The sequence below is a fragment of the Schistocerca gregaria genome, chromosome 8, assembly GCF_023897955.1.
Source record: "Schistocerca gregaria isolate iqSchGreg1 chromosome 8, iqSchGreg1.2, whole genome shotgun sequence".
In the NCBI taxonomy this organism is placed as follows: Eukaryota; Metazoa; Arthropoda; class Insecta; order Orthoptera; family Acrididae; genus Schistocerca; species Schistocerca gregaria.
In genome coordinates, this window is record NC_064927.1 from 308222066 (window position 1) to 308240927 (window position 18862).

At 38.2% G+C, this 18862-nt stretch overlaps 2 non-coding genes across 2 annotated transcripts; one reads left to right on the plus strand and one right to left on the minus strand.

Annotated features, from left to right (window-relative positions):
* Positions 1-9085: 9085 nt before the first annotated feature.
* Trnal-caa (transfer RNA leucine (anticodon CAA)) lies at positions 9086-9160 on the minus strand. The gene has a single exon. It is a non-coding gene; the product is annotated as a tRNA-Leu (tRNA).
* Positions 9161-9354: 194 nt separating this feature from the next.
* On the plus strand, positions 9355-9429 carry Trnal-caa (transfer RNA leucine (anticodon CAA)). Its single transcript has one exon. It is a non-coding gene; the product is annotated as a tRNA-Leu (tRNA).
* Positions 9430-18862: the final 9433 nt, after the last annotated feature.

Sequence of the window (18862 nt, forward strand, 5' to 3'; positions counted from 1 at the left end):
CCAATCGGGAAGCTCATTGGTGGGAGGGTCTTGAGCTGGCTCCTAAACAAACCAGACAGGGGCTGCTGTCCAAGATATGGGACCCTCAGCAGCAGCTGGAAAAGAAAGAAACAGGTAGGACAATTATTTTTCTTGAATAAATAAATAAATTGAAGAATAAATCAGAATGTCACTTTACAGTCAGATGTATGAGGTGAACAAAAGTAAACAAACATTTCATTTTTTTTTAATGAGACCTCATTAAAACTGATTTGAGATCTACAAAGGAATCAGAGTTACTTTTCCACAAATTCATTATATAGATAAGCATTTTTTAATTTGGCTGGAAAAACAGATAAACTATAACATTGTTCTTTTGAATATTTGTTACCTCTCAATAGAACATTATGCACCAATTCCTAACATGTGCTTGGTTTATTTTAACTACTACTGATACTCATGCAGTAGCTATTAATCTCAATTAATTTAGAAGGGATAGAACATGTGGGGAGCAATGACTTTGGATAACGGTTAAATATGTAAATCTACATCTTTTCTTTTTTGTAACAGTAAGAACAAAACCAGCATATTCAGTTATATGTGTCTTACTAAATTATTACTGCATGTATTATGAAAGAATACCGTAAGTTGGTAACACATGGAATACAAAGTTACACAGAAACCTCAGGTAATGTTCAAAGTCAAACAGCGAATTCGCGTCATGTCTTCAGATGGGTTAAAATGGAAAGACAGTTTTAAGACTGCAAGAAGATCTGCAAAAGCAGATTAGTGACCTCCAAACTCAACTGCAACACTCAATTATATTAAATTATTCCCACAAATGACAAGACATGCTACAAATATGATAAACAATTTGCCCACCAAAGCCAATGTAGTTCCCATACTGTGAGTAGAAGTACAAATTCTGAAATTCTTACCAGAGGAAACAGAACTGTGGTTTTCACTGTTAGACATGCCATTCATGCAAAAGATGTTATTAGTGATACTGTGGCAGTTAACGTCTTAGATGCCCAAGCAGCCACAGTGGCTTTGGACATTATACTTAAACCACTTTTGCAACAGCCATATCTCCACTTGAGGGACACCTTTTTCAGCCAAATGTGTAAATCAGTGAACCAACACATGCAACAAGTATACCTGTTCGAACATGTCAATGACACAACACTGTCAGAAATATGGCATCACCTAAGAAAGATCATCAAGGAAGAAGCAATGTCGGATGCAATGCTGCATCATTTTTGGCCAACACAAAATAGCTGTGGCAGTGTGCCAGAATAGTGATATTAAGTCTTTAGTATCAGTAGCAGACAAAGTTCATGCTATGATGGAACAGGCAAACACACTGCTGGTGACCCAAGCAATTAACAATGTCAGCTTGGGTGAGACCGCTGCTATACGACATGAACAGCAAACAAACATTAATGAACAACTCAAACATCTGAAATGTCAAATGAACACTGACTGTAAACAAGTGGACCTGCACCAGTCAAATTAAAAAAGATAGTCACTCATTCCATCAGCAGCACAGAACTCAGAACTTATGGTCATACGGCACAAGGGAAACAACACTACCCAATGTGCTGTTACCACAGGCATTTTGGTGGTCAGGTCACAAGTTCCACATCTCCACGCGCAACCCAATGTGCTGTTGCCACAGGCATTTTGGTGGTCAGGTCACAAGTTGCACATCTCCACACGCATTCACAAACAACATACATGGCTTTCAGTAGGTATTGAAGGTCACACTGTTCCACAAAAGTACCAGCTCATAAACAAAGGAGCCATTATTTTTTATGAAAGCACTGTCAATGACATAACCAAAACTAACCAAGACACAGTACTGAAAATTGCTGCAATTATCAGTGACAAATCGACCGTGGCCACACATGCACTGAATCAACCATTTTTGTTTACATTATTGTGCCAGCAAACCATTGCTACATTATTGGCTTAGGTTAAGATGTAAATATGCAAATATATAGACAGAACGAAAGTGCACCAATGGGCTCACCTTACCACTTTACTGCAACAACATATGGCAAATGTGAAGCAACAGTTGATCTGGGTTTCAGTCAAAAGTCCAAATGGAGGTTCATACTAGCAAATATTATTGAGCCAGCATTGGATGCAGATTTAATTCACCACTGAGGACTTGAATAAATCTCCGTATGGTATAAGTCAAGATGGGCTGTGAGGTGCTCACAGGTAATGAGGGCAAAAGTCCTATGGATATCATCATTTCACTCTGTAATTTTGTTGTACCAGAGGTCTGACAGGAAATCGTCAGCCACTTAGATTAAGTATTGCACACCACAGTGTACCATATTAAGACAACACATAGCTAACTGGTCCCTCTATGGCCACTGAGATTGGCACCCAATGCCTTTTTCATGGCAGGAGCAGAATTTGAGGAAATGTTACAAACAGGTATCATACAAACATCTGACATGGGCAGCACCAGTATATCTAAAGAAGAAGAAGAAGAAGAAAAGATGTCTCTGACTGCCATTCAGGCCCTAATGTAAGGGTTTCCATGAATGTATTAGCCAGTGCTATTATTTGTTAGTGTGACTGACTGTAAAAGTGTGTATAACCAATTTTTTGTGGCAGAAGAAGACATTCTCAAGACTTCAGTGATAATGACTCTTTTGGTCTTTTCAAACATCTATGCATCCCAATTGGTGTAAAAAAAAATGCTGCCCAGTCATAGCAGCGTTTTGTAGATGAGGTGCTATGGGAAATTTATTTTTGTTTTGTGTATCTAGGTGATATTTTGGTAGTTTTCATACAGCAGCAATACATGAGAAACACCTTAATGCAATGTCTGACATGATATGAAAATACAGTTTGATAGTAAATGAAACAAAATGTGTTCTGTTACAAAACCAAGTAACATTCCTTGGCCATACAGTTTCTGTGATCAGTATTTGTCCACCAGAAAATAAGATAAAGGTCCTTAAAAACATTCCAACAGATTTTCAGCAGTTAAGAAGATTCCTGGGAATAATTAACTTCTACCACAAACTCCTGCTGGGAGCAGTGGTGACATAGGCACGGGTGACAGCAGCAATGACAGGTAACAACACCATGGGCTGATGTCCACTACCATGGATGCCAGAGGTGCAAAACACCTTTGAAAAGGTAAAAGCCATAAAAACAGTTCTCTTGTGTCCCCTGTACATAGTGTACCATTAGCTGTGGTGGTAGGTACTAGCCAGAGTGCTGTTGGTGTGGCTCCCCATCAATATGCTGAGAAGTGTTACAGATTTTTTCTCCATCCTTATGCAGAAACCAGACCATTTGTAGTCTATACAGATCATAACCCAATTACATTCACTTTTAAGTGACTGAAGGAGCTTCGTTCTCCATGACAGTTTTGACAGTATTTGTTCATTTGTAAATTTATGACAGATGCAATATATACAAGACGAACAGAATATGTAATCATCGCTGGTTTTTTCTCAAGATTGATGCTATCACTTGTACAATTAACTACAGTTAGTTCTGTACATTGCAAGCCACAGCCAAACAGCACAGAAGCTTTATAAAGCCTTTCAACTGCCATCCAACTCAAATACAGGTAACAGGTACCAAAGACCTTATTTGGTATAATATATCTCAGCTGCGACCTAGACCATGTGTACCTGTAATGCTACATAAAGCAGTATTTGACAGTATTCAAAGCCTTACCCATCCCAGAAAAAATGCCACCATAAACCAAATGACAGAGAAAATATGTGAGCCCACATTAAAAAAGAGTGTCACCAGTGGTCAAGAACATGTGTAGCATGTCAACAGTGCAAAGCTGGCAGACATATACAAAGCCAGGCTGAGAATTTCCAGAAGCAAACAGGCCATTTCTCCTACATAAACATAGATATTGTGGGTCTGCTTCCACAATCAAAAGGGTATCAATATATATTTGTAGCTATTGACAGATACTCCCTGATGGAGGCAATGCCAGTCAGTGGCATTTTAGTGGAAACAGGACCAATAATATTTTTCACAACTTGAATTTTCCATTTCAGCTGTCTAGCTCACATCACTATGGATCGAGAGTGGAAATTTGAGCCAACCACATTGCCATTGGTCTTACTGGGCCACTGCACTGCTTTCAAACCAACACTGGAGTATGAATAGTGGGAACGGGTATTGGGAGACACTGAGCGGGTTGATGCAGTGCTTAGCACGCTGGACTCGTATTGGTTCTAACCTGCATCCAACCATCCTGATTTAAGTTTTCTGCAATTTCCCTGTGTCACTTCAGACAAATGCCAGGGTGGTTCGTTTGAAAGGGCATGGCAGTTTTCCTTCCCCATACTTCCCTAATCTGAGCTTCTGTTCCGTCTCTAATGATGTCGTTGTCCATAGGATTTTAGACACTAATCTCCTCATCCTCCATGGAGAGATATTACTTCTGCTGTCAGAGGTTTTTCATCACAATAGCCGCCAGTTGAATCAGAACTCCTATTTTTGCTGCAACAACTCAAGTTCCAAATATCTAAACTATGCCCTTCATTAGCATCCCACTATAGAAACCAGAAAGATTTCATCGAGAAGGACCTTAAAATATGCTTGCATATGATGCTAAGGACTGCCATAGAGGGCCCTCTGTTACTCATTTGCTCACACCATACACCCCTGCACAATGGCAGGAAACCTGGGGCTCCACATCAGTGACTTCAAACCAACCCAGCAGTTGGACTTGTCACTCAAACTCAGTGTCACCCTCAATTAGCAAATTAGCCCTCAAAAAGTACCAGGCACTAAAGCAGTTTACACCACAGCAGGCTGAAGGGTGAGTTATAGATACCTGCACATCCCAAGAGGTCTGCTGCATAACTGGAACAGGAAAACAAGGAATTGACAGTGGAGCACAAAGTACCCTGTAGCACAGACTGTAAGCTGGCTTGCAGAGTATAGATGTAGATGTAGCACAGCATGGCAGTGTGGGCAGCATCAGCTTTTGATAATAATTAAATATGTGTATATTGTTCTTTGGTCTACTATCCTACTTTTACCATTTTCTGTTTGTTCTTTTTTACATTTCTTTGTTACTTACACTTGTCAAGTTTTATTTTTGTAATTATAAGAATAAAATCATTTTATTCAGTGATATAGTGACACGTATATTGCCGAATTATTACTGTGTGAATTACAGAAGAATCATATAAACACTTATAACTGTAGATAAAATAGGATTTTCAATATTGTTACAGTTAGTGTACTGTATATTAAGTCATCTGTGTTCCCTTCCCAGATGATGCCATGTGACTCATAGCAACATAATCTATGTGGTGTTGAACAATTTGCCTGTGGTAGTGGTTGTGATGCTTTTTTGTCCAAACTATTTTTTACTTTCTGAATGATTCCCTTACAGTATATATGTTGTTGTGGCAGTCTTCATTCTGAAGATTGGTTTGATATAGCTGTCCATGCTATTCTATACATTGCAAGTCCCTTCATCTCTAAATAACTACTGCATTAGAAGCTGCTTACTGTTTCCTGAATTTGATTCAGTGCTTCCTCATTAGCTTTTGATCTACCGATTTCCTATTCCACATTTCTCTTTCACATGAGCTGCACAATGTCATCAGCAAAACTCAAAGTTTTTTATTGTCTCCTGAAATTTTTGAAAATGCTAAAATTGAAAGCTAATACTCTCCAGTTATATTCACATCCTTTAATATTTACTTATCAGCAGATAAAAAGTTCTTGGCAAGATTGCTGCATAAAATTCAGATAAAATCCTAAGCTTTTAGTGACCGTAACCATCAGGGGCTACGTCTGACTGTTATGAAACTGGTGAGGCTTCCACTTATGTGTGTACCCAAAGGACTCCATGTGATTAGCTGGATTGCATCTTCAAGACTTCATGGAGATGGCACCTATTAAGGTGGCGCCCTCTACGTCCATAGATTGTTTGTGTACTCTATCCAGCACTGTTTGCAGTGCCATCACTCACACTGGGTAGTTAACTATGAGAAATCTTCCTGTGTGCTATTTATTTAACAAGTGCACACCTCCATGCATCGCTAAGTGCATAATTGGTGTCTCTATTGAAGTTGTTATTATGGAGTTTAATTTGCGCTGCTTCTCCCAACAGTTCAAAGTTCAAAGCAGAGGCCACAATTCTCATATGCTCAAACATAATCTTGTGTTTATTTAATAGGCTGTGCCCAGTCATTGTGCTCACCAGATTCTTAAATAAGAAGTGAGCTTTAGCAGTGAGCAGGCAGACAAGGGAGCTATTACAGACCTATTGCCTCTCTAATGAACCTGTGAAGGGTTTGAGGCTGAGAGCAACTATTTTATCGAGGTTGCATGGTCTGCCTAAAATACCCAAAGATGGCTTATCACTTGGACCAATTGTGAGTCCTGTCTTTCTTACTTACTCCCTCAGCTCCACAGCCCTTGAAGGGCCTTGGCCTTCATCACAATATCCTGCCATTCTATCTGGTCCATGGCTTTCCATCTCCATCCATGAACGTAGCTTTTTGATGTCTTCTTCAGTTCCATCTCTTTCTGGGATGTCCCTTCCATCATCTGCCTCCAGCCGTCAAAAATCTTCTTAGTTGTAAAGATTCTATGGAAGTATTTCCAAATGGCTTATAATAAACATTTAATGGTTTTATTTCTCATATGACTTTACTTGTCCTTAGGTTTTTTATTATTTATTCATTCATCCAGGGAGTGTTGCACAATAAATAGCTCGAATAAACACACACACACACATCCAGAGAGAGAGAGAGAGAGAGAGAGAGAGAGAGATAGAGAGAGAGAGAATATCTAAGAATGTTTTTATGATGATAGGACACAAGCGCCTAAATAGTTTTTCTGGGCATATTAATAGATTCTGTTACCTACATAAGAACATTACTGTGCTGAACTTTTCTCCAAATAATCAGAGCAATCAACAATTTGGGTAATGTCTAGGGTCAACACTGGAGTTGCAGATGTCAGGAATTTCAGCTGCCTGCTCAAGAAGTCCATCTAGACCACCAGATTCTAACACATTAACAGTAGATGCGGATCAACAGCAGTCCATTGTCGACAGTGACAGTGACAGCAGCAGTGATTTGGGTGACAGCGATGTGTCTGAAGAGTCAGGAGGCTGCCAGATGCCTGCAGTTAGGGTATCCACACGTCCACGACAGGATAGACCTGGACATACAGCTTATGTTGCTGGCAGCAATCATTCAGGGTGAGTACTCCAGCCTGTTCTTACATGCTAGAATCCCTGGAGGACAATTTCCAGTTTTAGAGTCAGATAAGTACATGTAGCTACTAGCATAGGCAGTTGGAACTAAGTACAATCAACATAATTTAAAAACACTATTACTACTTCATTACATGTATGTTGGCCTGAAACTGCTGGCAGAAGTATGCGACCATTATTATTAATATACTTGACCAGGTTTTGGAAAAGCTGAGTAGTTGCAAACAAAAAGGTACTAGTTGTTTTTTGGTTTGGGCTCGGCCTATCATAAGATTTCCTAATGTAAACAATGTACAATGGAACAAATAATGAGATATACACTTTTTTTAAAAGTGCTAAGGTTGCCATAGGCAAAATGGAACATAGGGAAGAAGTAAAAGACATAATGTTAACATAGTTTGAACCATTTTCACAAAAGATTGCAAACTTGTACAAGAAGTTTAATGTAGGATTCCAAATGGTTAATAATTTGGGGAAGCTGTTGAGGCACAGTCTGGAACCCATGCAAAATAAGGTGTAATGTGATAGTACATAAAATAAAGTGCTGATCATGTGAATGTTTTTATGTGGGACAAACTGGGCAAAATTTCAAAACAAGCTTTAAAGGACATAGATACACCAGCAACAGCAGTGCATTAGGTTTCCATTTAAAAGATGAAAGTCATACACTGGCAGAATTAGAAAGTAGTATTACAATTCTGCGCATAGAGATGGAGGGAAATAATTTGGACATCTTGGAGGAATTGGAAATACAAGGACTCCGTCAAATGGCTGCAGAACTGCTAATCAATTAGCAACAAATCAGTAGTGCTGGGAAATGGTTTTTTAGTCATTTTGATGATTTTTTTGTGAGAGTCATTTGAAAACTATTATAACTTTCATAACCACTTTTCTGAAATTGGGGGGTTACCTTTCCCTGTACTTACTTTTCTTTTGTACCCTACAGTGGTTAGTGAATATCATGTTAGTTAGGGAGTGCACTGATAAATCAAAACAAGTCCTTTTGTAAATATGACGTGTTATCTGTTTAATACTTTTATCTTAATATTTTGTGTTTGATGAATAGTCAAGAACTGAAATTGCAAATCTAAACAAAACCTTTTGTAATCATCGACAAGTCATGTCTTCCCCTGACAAAATATTTTTCCACAATTTTGTATTAATGTACTTACTTGTATTTTGTACCACTCTGATGTGTGTTTAAATGTGCCTATGTGCAGGCACAGAATGTGTACATTTAGTTGTTATTGGTTAATGTTTAAATTTTTAGAAAACATATCAGCATATGCTCAGCCACAATTCCAAATAAGGCGGTGCCCTCTTGTTTACCTGGCAAGTGCGAATGCACTGAAGTAGCAATTTTTCACAGTTCATTTCACAACCAACATTCCCATTCTCCAAGTTTAAATGATATGTTATACTTTTTGTTTTGTGAATGAATGAGTGACGAACAAACTGTTAAAGTTAATTTTGCTATGAAATGGTATGTACTGGTTTTGGAACTTAGTTCAATATTATGTTTTCTTGTTAACATTTGGTGTATTGAAAAAATGTATAAGTAATTATTTGTTATATTGTCTACACCAGGAAATCTGAGATCGATGGAGCCCAAAACACGTCATTTGGAGTAAATGCACTGAAAAACAACTATTACCTATCTGTTTACAACTACCGAGCTTTTCTAAAATCCAGTCAATTATTCTTTAAAATAGATTAGATTCAGTTTTTGTTCCATATACCCAAAAACTGAAATGATTCTCATGGGTGTGAAATATGTCACAAAGTATAACATAAAATCCAGAATGAGATTTTCACTCTGCAGCGGAGTGTGCGCTGATATGAAATTTCCTGGCAGATTAAAACTGTGTGCCCGACCGAGACTCGAACTCGGGACCTTTGCCTTTTGCGGGCAAGTGCTCTACCAACTGAGCTACCGAAGCACGACTCACGTCCGGTACTCACAGCAGATTTCATTCTGGAAACATCCCCCAGGCTGTGGCTAAGCCATGTCTCCGCAGTATCCTTTCTTTCAGGAGTGCTAGTTCTGCAAGGTTCGCAGAAGAGCTTCTGTAAAGTTTGGAAGGTAGGAGACGGATACTGGCAGAAGTAAAGCTGTGAGTACCGGACGTGAGTCGTGCTTCGGTAGCTCAGTTGGTAGAGCACTTGCCCGCAAAAGGCAAAGGTCCCGAGTTCGAGTCTCGGTCGGGCACACAGTTTTAATCTGCCAGGAAGTTTCATAACATAAAATATTTGAATATAATACTTACTACCCTCATCATTTGTCAGGAGATAGTCAAAATAGGTTAATACAATGCAGTAAACTGGAACAGCTAATATTTACAGAATGAACACACTGTCAGAATGAAACACTGTTATGCACTATTAATGAATTTATCATACTTAATCTTGACTGTTGTGACCAAGTGTTGTAAAAACTGAAATCTAACAGATATATTTACTTAAGCTCTGTTAAGATTTTCATCTATGGAGTAGAAGGAGTTGCCGATCAAAAAGTCTTTCAAACTCTGTTTAAACTGTGCTTTATCTGATAAAAAGTTTTTAATGGTTGCTGGCAATTTATTGAAAATGTATGTTCCTGAATATTGGACTCCTCTTTGGACCAAGGTAAGTGATTTTAGGTCTTTATGTAGATTGTTCTTATTCCTAGTATTGATACTACGTATTGAGATATTGGTTGGAAAGAGAGATGTATTACTTGCAACAAATTTCAGTAAGGAAAAAATATACTGAGAAACAGTAGTTAGAATACAAAGTTCCTTGAACAGGTTTCTACAAGATGTTCTTGAATTTACAGCACAAATGATTCTTATCACACGCTTTTGTACCCTAAAATCTTTTGCTCAGTTTGATGAATTGCCCCAGAATATGATCCCATATGACATAATAGAATGAAAGTAAGCAAAGTATATCTCCTACATCTGATATCATTCTCATGGCAAATACAGACTTGTTTAGGGACTAAAACAATTCTGTGGTATGCCCTTCCCAACTGAATTTATTATCGAGTTGTAATCCCAGAAATTTAACACTGTCAGCCTCTTCGATCTGCATGTATTCATATGTTATGCTGGAAGGAAATCTCTTACAGGTTCTGAACTACATATAGTGGGTCTTCTCAAAGTTTAATGACAATGAATTAGCTTTAAACCACTTATTAATGTCAGTGAAAATTTGATTAGCAGCTATTTCTAAATCTGTACTTGACTTGCTACTTGTTGCAATTGTTGTATCATCTGCAAACAAAACAAACTTAGCATCTGGCAATATAACAGATGAGATGTCATTAATGTACACAAGAAAAAGCAGTGGACCCATGATGGATCCTTAAGGAACACAACATGTAATTAAATCCCAGTCAGATGAAGACTGACTGCTTACTGCACAGGTATTTTGCAATGACATCCTTTGTTTACTTTTAGATAGATAAGACTCAAACCATTTCGCAGCATAGTCGGTGACAGCATAATAATCTAATTTACTTCAGAAAATGCTGTGGTTCATACAGTAAAAGGCTTTTGACAGGTCACTGAAAATGCCAGTAGTCTCTAATTTATTATCTAATGACTTAAGTACAGTATCACTGTAAATGTAAATAGCTTTCTCTGTATCAGAACCCTTAAGCAATCCAAACTGTGACTTGGATAATATATTATTTGCAGTCAGATACTTAAGGAAACACTTGAACACAACCTTTTCAAATATTTTTGAGAAAGCCAGCATAAGTGAAATTGGTCAGTAGTTTGATGGTATCTCTTTATCCCCCTTGTTGTAAAGAGGCTTAACTTCAGCTATTTTAACCAGTCTGAGAATGTTCCACTGATAAGAGATTGATTACACAAATAACTTAAGATAGAACTCAACTGGCATGAGCACTCTTTGATTCACTTTTTCGATATGTTATCATACCCACTGGAATGCTTCGATTTTAAGGATTTTATGATAGATGCTACTTCTCTGGGAGATGTGAGTGAGATTTCCGTTTTACTAAAGTTATTTTTAAAGACTGGTTTATGATACTCCATTGCACTGTTCACCGAACCTGATAACCCCAAACTGTCAGTAACAGAAATGAAGTACTTGTTACCAAAGTCTCATTTATTTTTAAGAGCTAGATGTTCCTCTTCCTTTTTGGCCCCACCTGTCTCTGTCTTCTCAATATCCCACACAGTTTTTATTTTGTTACCTGATGTAATGATCTTTTTCTCATAATAAAGCTGCTTTGATTTCTGGATTACGTGCTTCAATATTTTGTGGTATTCCTTGTAATAAATTACAGTTCTAACATCAGAGCTATTCCTAGATAGTACATACAGACTCCTTTTGTCCTACATGATATCTTTATTCCTTGTGCAATCCACAGTTTATTTCTTGACTTCTGTATGATTTGAGTTACTTTTAGGAGAAAACAATTTTCAAAAGTGGAGGCCATTTTATTAATGAATGCTTTGTATTGTCCATTTGAGTCAGATGTAATGTAAACATCTATCCAGTTCATGCCTTTGAGCAATTTCATGAATTTATCAATTTTTGACTTATTTATTACCCTCCTGTACTCAGGTTAAATAGATTTTTTATCCTGACAAGTTTCAATATTTAACACCGGATGCTGAATGCCATGATTGGTATTGGTTTTGTGATATGGCTTTTTTTCCCTTGATTTGTCTACAAAGATATTATTAATAGCAGTCTCAGTGCATTTACCGAGCGAGGTGGCGCAGTGGTTAGCACACTGGACTCGTATTCGGGAGGACGACAGTTCAATCCCGTCTCCGGCCATCCTGATTTAGGTTTTCCGTGATTTCCCTAAATCGTTTCAGGCAAATGCCAGGGTGGTCCCTTTGAAAGGGCACGGCTGATTTCCTACCCAATCCTTCCCTAACCCGAGCTTGCGCTCCGTCTCCAATGACCTCGTTGTCGACGGGACGTTAAATACTAACCACCACCACCACTCAGTGCATTTACATATCCTAGTAGCAAAGTTCACATTAGGAACTAAATTGAATGATAATGTTACTGACTGCAATATTTGTTCACTGACAGAGCATTTCAACAAATCCACATTAAAATCCCCAACAACCACTATTTCCTTCTTTTTTCTATGAGATGGGACAGCTGAGCTTCCAGATTTTTTATGAAAAGGTTAAAATTTCCTAAAGGTGATCTGTATATACCTACTATTATAAAGGAGTTATTATGAAATACTGCTTTTGTTGCACAAGCTTCTAAGTGCTGCTCTGAGCAAAATTTATTAATATCAATATTCTTGAAATCAAAACAGTTTCTGACAAATATTGCAACTTCTCCTTTCTCCATATTTTCTCTACAGAAATAAAAAGCTAACTTGAATCCCGTAACATTTAACATATCTATACCTGCGATCACATGGGATAGAGCCCTGGTAATTCAAGTCCCAGTATTTTGAGGTTCCATGTAATGCGAGCCGGTCTTAAGGACATTAAAATTTTACATAAATCTAGAGTAAAAATCCATTTTCATTGTTGTCTGCATTTATATTTTCTTGCTCTTTCTTTGTCAACACTTCAAAATAATGGGGATCTCCTGAATATCAGTTGTAAATGCCATACTTATTGTTAACCCTACTGTTGTGCCTACTCAGCAGTTGTGGTCATAAAGATACAGTATGCCTGAGTAACAATATAGTGAACATTTTACAACATTGGCTGTCCACTGTTGTAAGTACTATAGTTGGTTGGTAGTAATATCTATACTGCAGTGAGCCCACTTTTGTCATGTTAATTTTAGAATGTTGTACGTGTGTTCAGTCTACTGTACTTATGTAACTGTGAGTTCCTTAATTCATAATTATAATGAGTGGTAGGACTAAGAGAAAATATGTGCCATTGAATGTGAAACTGGAGGCTTTGAAAAGACTAAACAAAGGAGAAACATTAAAAAAACATGATGCTAAGTGTGGAGTCAGTCAAGTCACAGGTGGAGATTGGCATAGAAATGGAGACAAAATTGTGAAGTTTTCATCAAACAAGTGTTCTATTTCATTTGAACGGAAGTAAATAAAGAAATCTGAGTATGAAAAAATGAATGAAACTTTGTTCACTTGGATTACTTAACAAAGACAACAAGGAAATCCAATTTCAGGGCCTATTCTGCAAGAAAAGCTATATTTATTAGAGTGGGTTAAAGGAAGGTGAGGAAGATTTTATTGCAAATTCAGGTTGGTTGGATAGGTGGAAGAAGCTATTTGGTGTAAGGTAGCTTCAAATTTGCAGTGAAAAACTTTCTGCAGATTCTAAAACTGTTACACAATTTTGTGAGAAATTAGGAAAAATTATACAAAAAGAAAATTTTACTCTTGGTTTAATTTTATAACTGTGATAAAACAGGGGTAAATTATAAAATGCTCCCATCTAAAACTGTAGCCTCAAAAGAAGTAGCAGCTGCCCTGGCTACACAAAAACGTAAAGAGAGATTAACAGTTCTTGTTGCAATGAATGCAAGTAGAGACCATAAAATGAACCAGCTGGTAGTAAGGAACTCCACTAAGCCTAGAGCTTTAAAAAATATCACTGCTTCTGCACTGCCTGTTACATATGTCCACCAAAAGTCTGCTTGGATGGACAAAAATATTTTTAAGAAGCAGTTTTTCAAAGATTTTGCTCCAGAGACCAAAAGATACTAAATAAAAAGTGCTTACCTTCCACAGCAGTCTTAATGCTTGACAACACTGGTTCACACACGAATGTGTAAGAGTGACAGTGTGATGGTATTCACATGTTCTTCTTACCCTTTAATGTGACAAGTTTAATGAAGCCTATGGACCAAGGCATTTTACAGTGCTTGAAAAAAAAAGGTATTATCATTGTTTGCTTGAAACCCTTCTACAGAGAACAGGATATGAAGACATTATCAAAGAATTTCTACAAAGAAACTATGATGAAAGGCATAGTTTATTGGATAGGTAATTCGTGATCTGAAATAAAGGCAAAGACACTAAAAAAGTCTTGGAACCAGATTTTATGGAATGAAATTGATAGATACCTATATTACAGATGAAGCTGACCTACTGGCAGAACATATGAGAAAGCTTGCTGGGTGCAAAAAGATGAATGTGAGTGATATTTCAGAATGGATGAACAGTTTGAAATGACTGATCTTGCAATTGTTGGAATGGTTAATGAACCCACTGAAGACAGTGATGATGAGGAATTGACTGAAGAAATTGTGCCAATGATCACTCACACCAAGGGTTCGGCAGCACTAGATGTGGCATTGCATTATATCGAGCAGCAAATGGAAGCTAATCCAATTGATACCTTGCTTCTTAGAAAATGGTGCAACATTGATGCCAAAAACAAGGTTCTATTTAAAAACAAAGAGCTATAGACAATTTCTTTAAATTTTTGCAACTTAGAAATGTGTGCCCATAATGTACATATAACACAGGTAAGTACTATATTGTTTTTTATTTATTTTTCAATCATTATTGTGTGCATTAAACATTTATTCATGTATTCATGATTTATCCATTGATTTTGAGACACTTCTGTATTATCAGAGGTTTTTGCAGTTCAAGATAGCCTCAGTCCCAGTTAGATCAAATTACCAAAGCTCTACTGTATTCATAAATCTGAAGAAGACCATTAGCACAAGTAACATCTATATTATCATGCCCAGAGAGAATGAGAGACCAGAAAGAAGTTTCACACCTCAGGGAAAGTTTGACTGTCCAAAATTCGATCCTGCTTTGTTATTTCCAGAATTCTATATTATTGTCATTGTAGTTGCCAAAATAGTCTCCCCTTGAAATTTGGAGCACTATGGAAATCCATGGGCTGGAGTACTAAAAATGTAGTGTATTATAAACCCAGAAACATGGATGTATCCAGAGAAAAACACATGAAGTACACAAAGAGATAATATTAATACTTGGTGAAAAAAAAAAATCTCTGTAGATTATGTAATGATACACTCATGATACTGCTTCACAGCTTCACGAGTCATTTAGGTTGGACATCCACACCATATTGTCACAATAATGTACTAAAAAGAAAGAACACATGCACTAGTCACCGTAAGGTGTAATATAGCACTTAGAGCTATTCTATCATGTAGCCCACCAAATAGGCCAGTGGACTGCACCATCATCCACAGCATGACTGGATTGTGTCCAGAGTCTCCACAGTGTGAGCATGTTCTGGAGTTGACAGCTGCTGCTGCACATAGTGTGAATTCCTGGAGGCATCTTACACATTGGAAGTAGCCTGTGAACCTTGTATTGTGTCCTAGTGTTGCAATATCTATGCTGGTTTTAGCCTGTGTTCTGAGACTGTAGATGATTTGCTGTTGAGTATAATGCTGAAAGAATTGTCACCTTGGCGTATCAGTCTATGTGGGCCTGCATATGGCAGTTGGAGAGCAGGCCTCACAGTATCAACCCATGGCATCATAAAATCACAAAAACTCTTGAAAAACCATGTGATCTCAGGGGAGGAGTGTAGACATTGGAAAAATGAAGCTTCACATGTCCAGTAATTCCAGAAACCCTCTGGAACCTGGTAAGTTTGCTGGTTAGATGAAGTCTGCTGGAAGTTTTAGAGCTTGTCCAGAATTTCTGCTAATGATTCTTGTAAACCTTCTGTGATTGCTGATATGACTCCTAAGAAGCCAAAGGCAGAGATTTGTATCACTAGCTCCCATGACACATTAATGCCACCTATAATGTGTAGTGCCACTGCTGTACCAGCCCATTGCTTTGGGGGGCTATAAACTGTGGTTCTAAGGCATTTCACTCCACATATTTGCCAACTCAAATTGTCGGCCTGGATGATTGTGGTGAACAATGGGCAACCAAAGCAAGCCATCACAGTTTCACTGTAGACTCAGCTGTAATGGTGGGTAATAGAGTGGCTTCTACCCATGTTTTCATACTGTCAACAGCAGATGGGATGTATTTAAATTGCCCCAATATGGGAATGGAGCCAATCAAATCCAGGTGAGCATGCTGTAAGAGGCCAGCTGGAGCATCGAATGTGCCTAAGGATGGGTCTGCGTGTCTTTCTATTTTGCTCTTTTGATCTTCTAAACAAACTTGAGTTCAAAGTTTGTAATGTTTTTTTCATGTTTGGCCACGTAAAACATTCTGTCAATAGTCTGTTAGACAGGCATATTGCCAGATGTGATGATCTCTGCAATTTCTGAAAGATGGTTTGTCTGTACTTTGTTATAACTTCCTTTGCATGCTGTGTGGTTCTTTAATGGGTACAGGAGCAAGGAATAGATGCTGTTCATGAACAGAGAATCCAGATATTAATTTATTCTACATCCAACATCAAATAGTAAAAAGAATACATAACTTTGTTGCTGTAATTGCTGTGTCAGTTGTTAACAGTACATTTAAGTACAGAAATATATACAGATAAAAAAAAATTATAAATCTGTCACTCTTTACTACAATGTCCATTCAGAAGATGTCGAGCCCTGGCCACTGTGTAAATCTGTACATATTATTCAACTGGCAAACACACAAAATGGTGTCAGTTCACAAATGCTCGAACTTAAGTACACCTGCCACTGAAACTCCAGAGAGGGAATGCTTTCATCTCAGTGGCAGCAGCATAATCGTTCTTAACATCACCCTTGCGCCATGGTGGTGGCAGATGTAGGAAATGTAGCAGTGTAAATGGTGGTGGGCATATTTGAAAGTGTGGCTGATGGATGGTAGAATGCACTCCTGTCTGAGCTGCTGGAGATGGCAGTCATGTGTGCATTATGCGTGCTTGCTTGTATGATTGAATGTATGTGTGTGTTTCCTTTTCTGACAAAGGCTGTGTCCAAAAGCCACCTTTCCCAGCCCTCCTGAAGTGGTATTTTGTAGCCCAGCCAACCTACACAACCCTCTGGTCCATCAGTGTGCCACTCCCACATCCAACCCCTTGCCACAGGGATCATATCCCTGTGGAAGACCAAGATGCAATACCTGCTCAATTCACCTACCCACCATTTCTTACTCCAGTCCTGTAGCACGCTTATCCTACCCCATCAGAGGCAGGGCCACTTCTTAAAGCAGCCAAGCCCAGGCCACCTGTGAAAGCAGCCATGCCATATACCAACTATGCTGCAATCAGTGCACAGCTTTTTATGTTGGTATGCAACCAACCTGGTTTTCCTGCAGACAAATGCTGTTCTGCCTGTGTACATTCTTACAGAGCCTGTAACTCATATGACTCCATCACTCTGTCCATGACATTCAGCTGTGCTATTGGTAATGACTGTGCTATATGCTGATTACAAGAAGACTCACAGTAATTGTCTAATAAGAATAGCTGAGTCAATAAAAACACAAGTACATAGAATAGTACTGACTGATTTCTGGTTGTTGCCAATGTTTCCTGGCTGTGCACTCTGTTTAGTGTCTCTCCAAATTCAGAAGTGACACTGAGTTTCAGATCTCTGAAATGATAAAAAAATAAATGATTGAGTTTTAAATCGTCTTACTTACTGACACACTGTATGCTAACTAAAGTTGGCAATGAGCAGAAAGTAGTCAGTGATGGTTAAAGCCACTTGAATCAGCACTGATAATCCCAGTAGCTGCCATGTGAAGAGTATACTTACAGAAAGCATATCATTCTTTGGATGATGGGTTTGTAAGTAACAATGCTCTCATGATTTTGTATGGTCAGATGTCACCTGTCCATCTATGAACAATAGCTTATTGTAAAGTTATTCTGTGCCCTAAACATATCACAATGAAAAGTACAATACATTTTACAGAAAGGATTACGTAAAAGAAAACATCCAATTGAATACTGTATTTATTGAAAGCTGACCAAAAATAAATCTGAAAATAAATCCATACCAGTGTTTGGACAATTTTATTCTGGCATTCAAAAAGTTTCAGTTTGAAGGCAATACAGCCCAGAATCAGTATGCCAGTCAGGCAAAATTGCTGTGAGCACTGAATCAATTATCCCACCAACACAAGGAGGTTGAACATACCTGTTTGGTAAAACACTGTGGCCTGCTATGTGAAGAAGTCCAAAACTGCCTGCTCACATCCTTGTCCAACAGGAATTGTCAGTCCTTCAAGGTGTTTTTTATGGGACCGTAAGCATGATAATTGCTTGGGGAGAAATCAGTAATGCAGGACAGGTGCTCAAGTGCCTCCTGTTTTAGTTGGCATAACTTCTGCATTACAGCATTCACAATATGAGGATGTGCATTATCATGAAGCAATAGCACTGTTGGTTGTGCAGCATTCTGTAACGGTGGTTTCGACAGACATGCTGCCCTACACACATTCTTCATTATATGATGAATTTCTGCCAGTGCTCATCCTTCAGCAGCCAAGAAAAGAAAAACAGGATGCTAGTCCTATTTGGACACATTTGGTAATAATGTCACCATAGTTCACATTTCCGCATTTACCACAAACATGTCAGAAGGACACAAATGTAACATTGATCCCTTGCCTACTTGTTAATGCTGATACTCACATTGGAGTCAACTACATTGTGTCTATGCTGCAGCAGTGCCCTCAAATGGAAACTTTTTGAATGCTCCTTCAAGAAAACAGTTTTGCTTGACGTGCCGATTAGTTACTCTGGGTGAGGGGTGGGGCCACCGCTTCACACTAGAAACAAA